We start from the raw sequence: 7599 nt of genomic DNA on the forward strand, positions 1-7599 counted from the left end.
AGAGAATGGGTATCAGAATTGGATTTGCGTACAATGTCAGGAGAATGTATTCGGTTGTTAGAAGGTTTGGAAGTGCATCAAGGCATACGGGTGTCTGATCACGCCCCTTTAAGTGTGGTGCTTGCCACAGGTGTCAAAAATCAGTCATTTAAATTTTTATTAGAAAGAGCAGAAAATCTAGGACTATCTTCTATAAAATATGATAATAATCGGTTGATTAAAAAAACTATTTCACATAACAATGTTGATATTGATAAATTTGTACAGTGCATGAGTCAGATTGAGCCTCCTGATGTGACTAAAATAGACAGGGGCCACATAGAAACTATAATGAGTGAAGGCTTAGAGACGATCAGGAGAGTTGCCGAAAAATGTAACGTGAAAGGCAGAAGTGTTGATTGGGATGTAACAAAACCTAGATGGGAGCGTTTACTTGAGTCTAACGATTCTAAAGCAATCTGGAGAGCTATAGACTGGAAGGGACAGATATTAGAGGCAAATACATTGCAACCAGACGACGGCAAATTCAAGACTCATTTCGAATCACTTTTAAACCCAGGTAATATGGATCATCAAAGTGAAGGTATAAGAGCTCTTGATGACCCCCTACATCCCTGTTCTTGACGACCCTTTTACCCCACAAGAGCTGGACGAGGCTCGGAAAGACGTGAATATGAATAAGAGCTTCTGTGGCCTGTGCCCTGGATTGTTCGTTCGCCTGCCCGCCTTGTGGCTGATGTTTTTCTTGGCCGTGTTTAATGCTTTGTTCTTGAATTTAAATTATTTATTATCATGGGGATACAGTAAACTTGTTGTACTTTTTAAATCTGGAAACAGAATGGATTGTGGGAATTATAGAGGTATAAGTATCATGGATACTGTAGGTAAGATATATGTCATATTGTTATTAAATAGACTGAAATTCTGGTTCAGTATAGATAAGTGTCAAGCTGGAGCACAGAGGAAAAGAGGATGTATAGAACAAATATTGTCATCTTCAAGAAGAAAAAACTCTATGTAATGTTTGTAGATTTCAGTAAAGCTTATGATCGAGTTCCCCGAAGAAAAATGATGAGTTATTTGAAAGAACTAGGATGCGGGAAAAGAATGTTGTCTGCAATTAAAGAGATGTACAGTAACACTAAAAATGTTTTAAGAACAGCTGTGATCGAAAGCTCTGTCGGTGTTCAGCAGGGAGCCCCCACTAATTATTTACTGTTTATCATTTATATGGATAAAATGGTTAGGATGTTAAAAGATGCAATTCCAGTCGATGGTTTTTTGGGTAATTTACATGTGCTTTTGTTGATGGATGACACAGTGATTGTTACCACTTCTCGAGAAATGTGTATTAAAAAATTTGACAGTATGATGAACTACTGTAATGAATATGGCATGCAGCTTAATGGTAAGAAGAGCAAATTTTTCGTGATAAACAAGAATGTAGGTGACCAGTTGCCAATAACAGCTCAAGGTCAAACTGTGAGTTACTATGACCATTATCTCTATTTGGGAACTTGGTTCACAGATGATGGGAAGTTGAAAACTTGCCTCTCTTTACATCAGCCTAACTGGCAATCAACCGTAAACAAGTTCTCAATATTTTGTAACACGAATACTAAAATGCCATTCTATTTTAAGAAGAAAGTTTTTGAAGCAGCGGCGACTCCATCCTTGCTTTATGGGTCAGAAACACGGTTAACAAATGCATTACAAAAACCAATAAGTAATTACAATCACTTAGTCAAAAGTTTGCTAGATGTGAGGGTAAATACCTGTACAGATTTGTGTTTGGTTGAGTCTGGGATACCCCCAGCGAAATTCATTGTGGCCAAAAAACGGAAACGTTTTCTTATGTCAAAGTTGTCTGACCCTGATGTGGATGAGCCTTTTCATATTGTAAATGGAATGTGTAGGGATGCAGATTCCCCTGGGTAGAGATTTATTCAAAATTTCCCTAACCTTTAATGACCAAATTGACCCACTAGACGACATCATATCATCAATTAGAAATAGACCAACTTCAGCAACTAAATATGTTACTTACAGAAACTGAAAGCCAACAAGACGTTGTGGGGCGGTGTTGTTGAATGCCAGAAATATTACATTTTTCCCGTCTATGGTACAGTTTCTTCATAAAATATTCCTTTACGAGTGGGGAATATATATTATGTGTACGGCAAACTGAATATTTGAATATTTGAATCTTACAGGATCTGATTTTTAAGAAACTGACAGTGAAGCACATCTGAAATCATGTCGATCCAGAGCGTGATAAGTTCTGTCTCACGAGGCCAAATTAATCTGTGTAGTAGATTCACATCAACCGTGCATTTGATGTCTAGCCAGTTCCTTACGACGCTCCTGATTGGCTGTTGATAGGCCAATCATAAGGCTGGAAACTCTGTCTCTCTCGAGAGTTCACATGGGTAGGATCTGTGTTCCACCTCTCCTGAGGGATACGTCTTTCAGGAGCAGTGGAACATACAACATGAGCGGGAAAATTTAACTATACATAATAGTCAACTACTGGAACAAGACAAGTTGGCATCAGTGAGAGAAAGACGGGAAACAACCAAGAAAAAGAAATGCGCTGAAGAAACAAGTTTCCTGTACAGCCGCTTCAGCGTATAATCAGGGCCACCGAAAATAGATCAATCCTTCGGTGGTCGTTGTTTGAGATTAAGCTGGCCTTATGCCAGCGCGGGTTCTTGCTCATCGAGCACCCCGTAGAAAATCGGTCTCGATATAATGCTGAGTGAGCTGCGGCCCATGAAACTATAGTCACGGCCCGGTGGTGGACTGTCGTCATCGTTGCCAGAAGCACGATTATGGCCAACTTTAACCTTAGATAAAATAAAAACTACTGTGGCTAGAGGGCTGTAATTTGTTATGATTGATGATTGGAGGGTGGATGATCAAAATACCAATTTGCAGCCCCCTAGACTCAGTAGCTTTTAAGATCTGGGGGTGGAAGGGAAAAGCGCGGACAGAAAAAAATGCGGACGGACAGACAAAGCTAGCACAATATTTCATTCAGCAGAAAAATAAAATACGTGCAATGCAGGACGGTTATTGCATAGCAGGGGTTCTGTTTTGAAATGAGTAATACACACATCAGTGAATGCTTAAAAGAGCATAGTTTCCGGAAAGCACTGATATCCAGTTAAGGCAATGCGGCCTTTTCTTTATTGGCTTATGGTCTGACCTCAATTCCCGTGTTTAGACATTGCTTCTGGCCATTTGTTCCTTGTCAGACAATTAAAGGTCATTTTCCTTCGTTGCATCTCATACCTTTATCCTCTGCTCTCTCGGTTAGATGAGAGTGATGCACGTGGAATTTAAAAACACGATAGTCATGGCAAATATATCATCCTTGCATCTATAGTAAATTCACATCAACCGTGCATATGATGTCTAGGCCAGTACCTTACGACGCTGTTGATAAGCCAATCACAGGGCTGGGAACTCTCTGTCTCTCGAGAGAGTTCAGAAAGGTAGGATGTATGTTCCACCTCTCCCGATGAATACTTTTGAAAGACCTATCCCTCAGGAGATGTGGAACATACATCCTGCCTCTGTGAACCCTCTCGAGAGACTGAGAGTTTCCAGCCCCGTGACTAGCTTATCAACAGCCAATCAGGGGCGTCGTAAGGGACAGGTCTAGACATCAGATGCATGGTTGATGTGAATCTACTATAGCTATTCAAACTTTGCTTTGGCTGATTAATCTGAAGAAATCTTTAAGTCCCGGGAGCCTGAGATGAAATCCAAATTCCTTTTCGTCCTCTCGCGCTAAGTTTCGAAAGGAACATGATATTTTCATATGAGTCTGTATGTGCTGATGTGGATTAAATTGTTGAATATCGAGTTTAGGCCAAAAGCCAAGCACTGGGATCTATGAGGTCATTCAGCTCTGAAAATGGAAATGGACAGCAAAAGGTTTGAAAGATGTAACAGGAAGAAAACCTCAAAGCAGTTGCACTATGAATCAATTCTTAGGAGAGGGTGGAAAGCCAGATGGGAGAAAGAGAATATGAAAGGAGGTACAGTAAAAGGAACGAAAGGGGTTGCAGCTAGGGGTCGAGGGCACGCTGCAAAGAAACTTAAGTGATGCTTACAGTGCATCGCATGAAGTGCACTACGGCACTACCTACCTACGGGGACGCATACTGACGCCTGCAGGTGGATTATTTCAAACTCGGGCGAACGGACTGAGAGATACCTGGATGGAAGCATCTGGTAATGATCATCTATGAAAATCTAACGATGCCATTGACTTCAGGACAAACAATTATGTAAGTGTGCTTTAAAGTAACAGGATGGATGGAATATAATCTTTGTGACGTTGCAAGTCCTCGATTTACAAAATCGAAATTTCATGGGGGTAGTGCCGTCAGTGGACCTCATGTGGTGCACTGCAAGCATTACTTAAGGTTCTTTGCAGCGTGTCTTCGGCCCCTAGCTGCAACCAATTTCGTTCCCTTTACTGTACCTCCTTTCATATTCTCTTTCTTCCACCTTGCTTTCCACCCTCTCCAACACTTGTTTCATAGTGCAACTGCTAGATTTTCTTCCTTTTACACCTTTCAAACCTTTTACTGCCAGTTTACATTTCAGCGCTGACATGAACCTCAAATAGGTCCCAGTCCTTGGCCTTTGGCATAAATCTATATATATCATATATATATGATTTATATATATATATATATATATATATATATTATATATATATATATATTATATATATACACACACACACACAAGCAGTTCAAGTGGCATCTTTTGTCACGTAAGAGAATTTTAACAGCCTATGGACTGGAATTCCGCTAGAGTCGTTTTTAGAAGTTCATCAGTGCATGACAGATTGTTAGTTGAAGGATGCCTCATTAGTTCTTTTTAGCAACGTGAATGTGAGCGATGGTCTTTTTAAGATGGACGAATCGTTGAAAAGGTTTATTCTTGATTAGTTAAACGAGTTCTTAGATATTTTACGAGTAGATAGCTTTGTACTGGGCGATGTGTAGTAACTGCATATTTCCGCAAAGTATGTTTATTGTTATGAACAATGTTTATTTACATACTTTAAGTATATTGTTTTGAACAATGTTTATTTCCATACTTAAGTAGATTGCTGACTTGTTTTATTGTTATCTATGACCTCATTTGCTTTCATAAAATTGTTTAGTACCTTGAAGATGACTTTGGAATAAAAGTTGAAAGTCTTGTTACTTCCTTTCATTTCCACGTGAAGATCTCTATATATATATATATATTATATTATATATATATAATATATATAGTATATATATGTGTGTGTGTATATATATATATATATATATATATATATATATATATATATATATATATATATACATACATATATATGCAATATCTATTGAAGTTGCGTAAGAAGACTTTGAATCGATCTACTTCCCTCTCTCTCTTTCTCTTTGGGGAGGCTTCTCAGGAATAAGGAAACATTATTCACGGCTCTTTTCATTTATCTATCTATTCTAGTCGACCGTTTCCTAGCTCAGGCGACGCCTCGGGTCCAACTTCTATAGCTTCTGCTTTCCTCATTTTAAACTAGACTCTGTCCGCACTCTCATACGCCGTGCTTTAACCCTCACTTCTAATGGGGCCTTTTTCTTGCAGCAGCGTTATTTCGACAAGAATTGCTTCCCAAACAAAACTTTCTGCAAAATTATTTCCAGGCTGCTGAGCAAATTCTACAACAAACTTTAATGCAGTACCTAAACTCCCTATGTATATACTCTGTTTTCCAATTTTTACATGACTTTGGCTTTAGAAGGGCTTTCATTAGGATCATTCAAAAGTACTTTAGGTCCATTGCCATCAAGCTCGTCATAGAATATCTAAAACCAATCGGCTCGCTCTCCAGGTCTCAAGATCTGCTTTGCCCTTTGACTTCGTATGGTGGTGTTTATGAATTACTTGTCCCAGATGTAATCTTGGGAACATGTACCGGACCTAAAATTAATATATATATATATATATATATATATATATATATAATATATATATATATTATATATATATATATATATGTGTGTGTGTGTGTGTGTGTGATTTTAAAAAACGAAAAAATAAAAAAACCTGATGATTATACGAAAGTGCTTAGGATCTCCAGTGTTCAATTTCCCTTCGTGGCTGTACCTTTTTTCACACACATACACACACACACACACAACACACACACACACACACATATATATATATATATATATATATATATATATATATATATATATATTATATATATATGTATATATAATACTACTTTTATATAATACGTTTACTCACATTGATACCTACATCACTATCAGACACCAATACACCTTAGTTTTTACTTCGTTTTTCCTTCTCTGTTGGAAAAATCGGGGGCAACGTTGTCTCCCTCCAATAGTGATATAGCAACTGATGGCCAAGGTACCATATCATTACCGTCCCTATGAATTGTTGTCAAATGCCACAGGAGGTAGTACACCAGAGGGAAAGAGGACATCAGTAGCTGTATCACTATTGGAGGAAGACAACATTGCCCCTGGTTTTTTCAACAGAGGGAAAAACTAAGTAAAACTTCGGCGTATTGGTGTCTGCTAGTGGTGTAGGCAGTAATATAAGTAAACGTATCATATAAAAGTAATATATTACATTTTTAGTTTTACTGTAGAAGAAAACTGTCGAGATGGCTTTGTCTGCCCGTCCGCACTTCCTTCTGTCCGTCCTCAGATCTTAAGAATTACTGAGGACAGAGGACCACAAATTGGCATATGTTGATCATCCACCCTCCCATCACCAAACATACCAAATTGCAGCCCTCTAGCCATAGCAGTTTTTAGTTTATTTAAGGTTATATTTAGCCATAACCGTGCTTCTGGCAGCGATGACGACAGGCCACCACCAGGATAGTTTCGTGGGTTGTGGCTCATACAGCATTATACCGAGACTACCTAAAGAGAGATCTATTCTTGGTGGCCTTGATTATACGCTGTAGCTGCTGCACAGGAAACTCGATTACGCCAAAGAAACTTCAGTGCATTTAAAAAAATTTTCTTTATATATATATATATATATATATATATATATATATATATATATATATATATAATAGGGAACTGCTCAAAAGTAATACCACATGGATTTCATGACAACCAAAGTCAGATCAGAACTAAATACCAAGCGAGTTTGGTCTGCTTTGGTGGGCTTCGAAAGATAAAGGAATATGCCTCCATCTCTTCAACCAAAGCGTCACAAGGCTCGAGTTGCAATATTCTTCAGAGAAAAAGGAAGATTAAAAGTTCATTGATTATTGAGACTGAATCAGTTAAATGCATTAGATGTCAGATATACTGAGGTCGTAGTTGAAGGATTCGGAAGTAGTGGTTGTCAGTACTGCTACGATCGGTGTGTCTAAAGAAAAAGAAAATAATTTTTTTTTAAGGTGGAATAAATGCACAATGCTTTATAATTCTTCTATCGTACCAGTTACCATCCATGAAAATGACGAGTCAGTACAGCGGAGCCTTAAAAAGAAATAAACAAGTAAGGAAGTCTCAGTGACGCTCCGTAAGT

Source organism: Macrobrachium nipponense, chromosome 27 (genome assembly GCF_015104395.2).
Source record: "Macrobrachium nipponense isolate FS-2020 chromosome 27, ASM1510439v2, whole genome shotgun sequence".
Taxonomy (NCBI): domain Eukaryota; kingdom Metazoa; phylum Arthropoda; class Malacostraca; order Decapoda; family Palaemonidae; genus Macrobrachium; species Macrobrachium nipponense.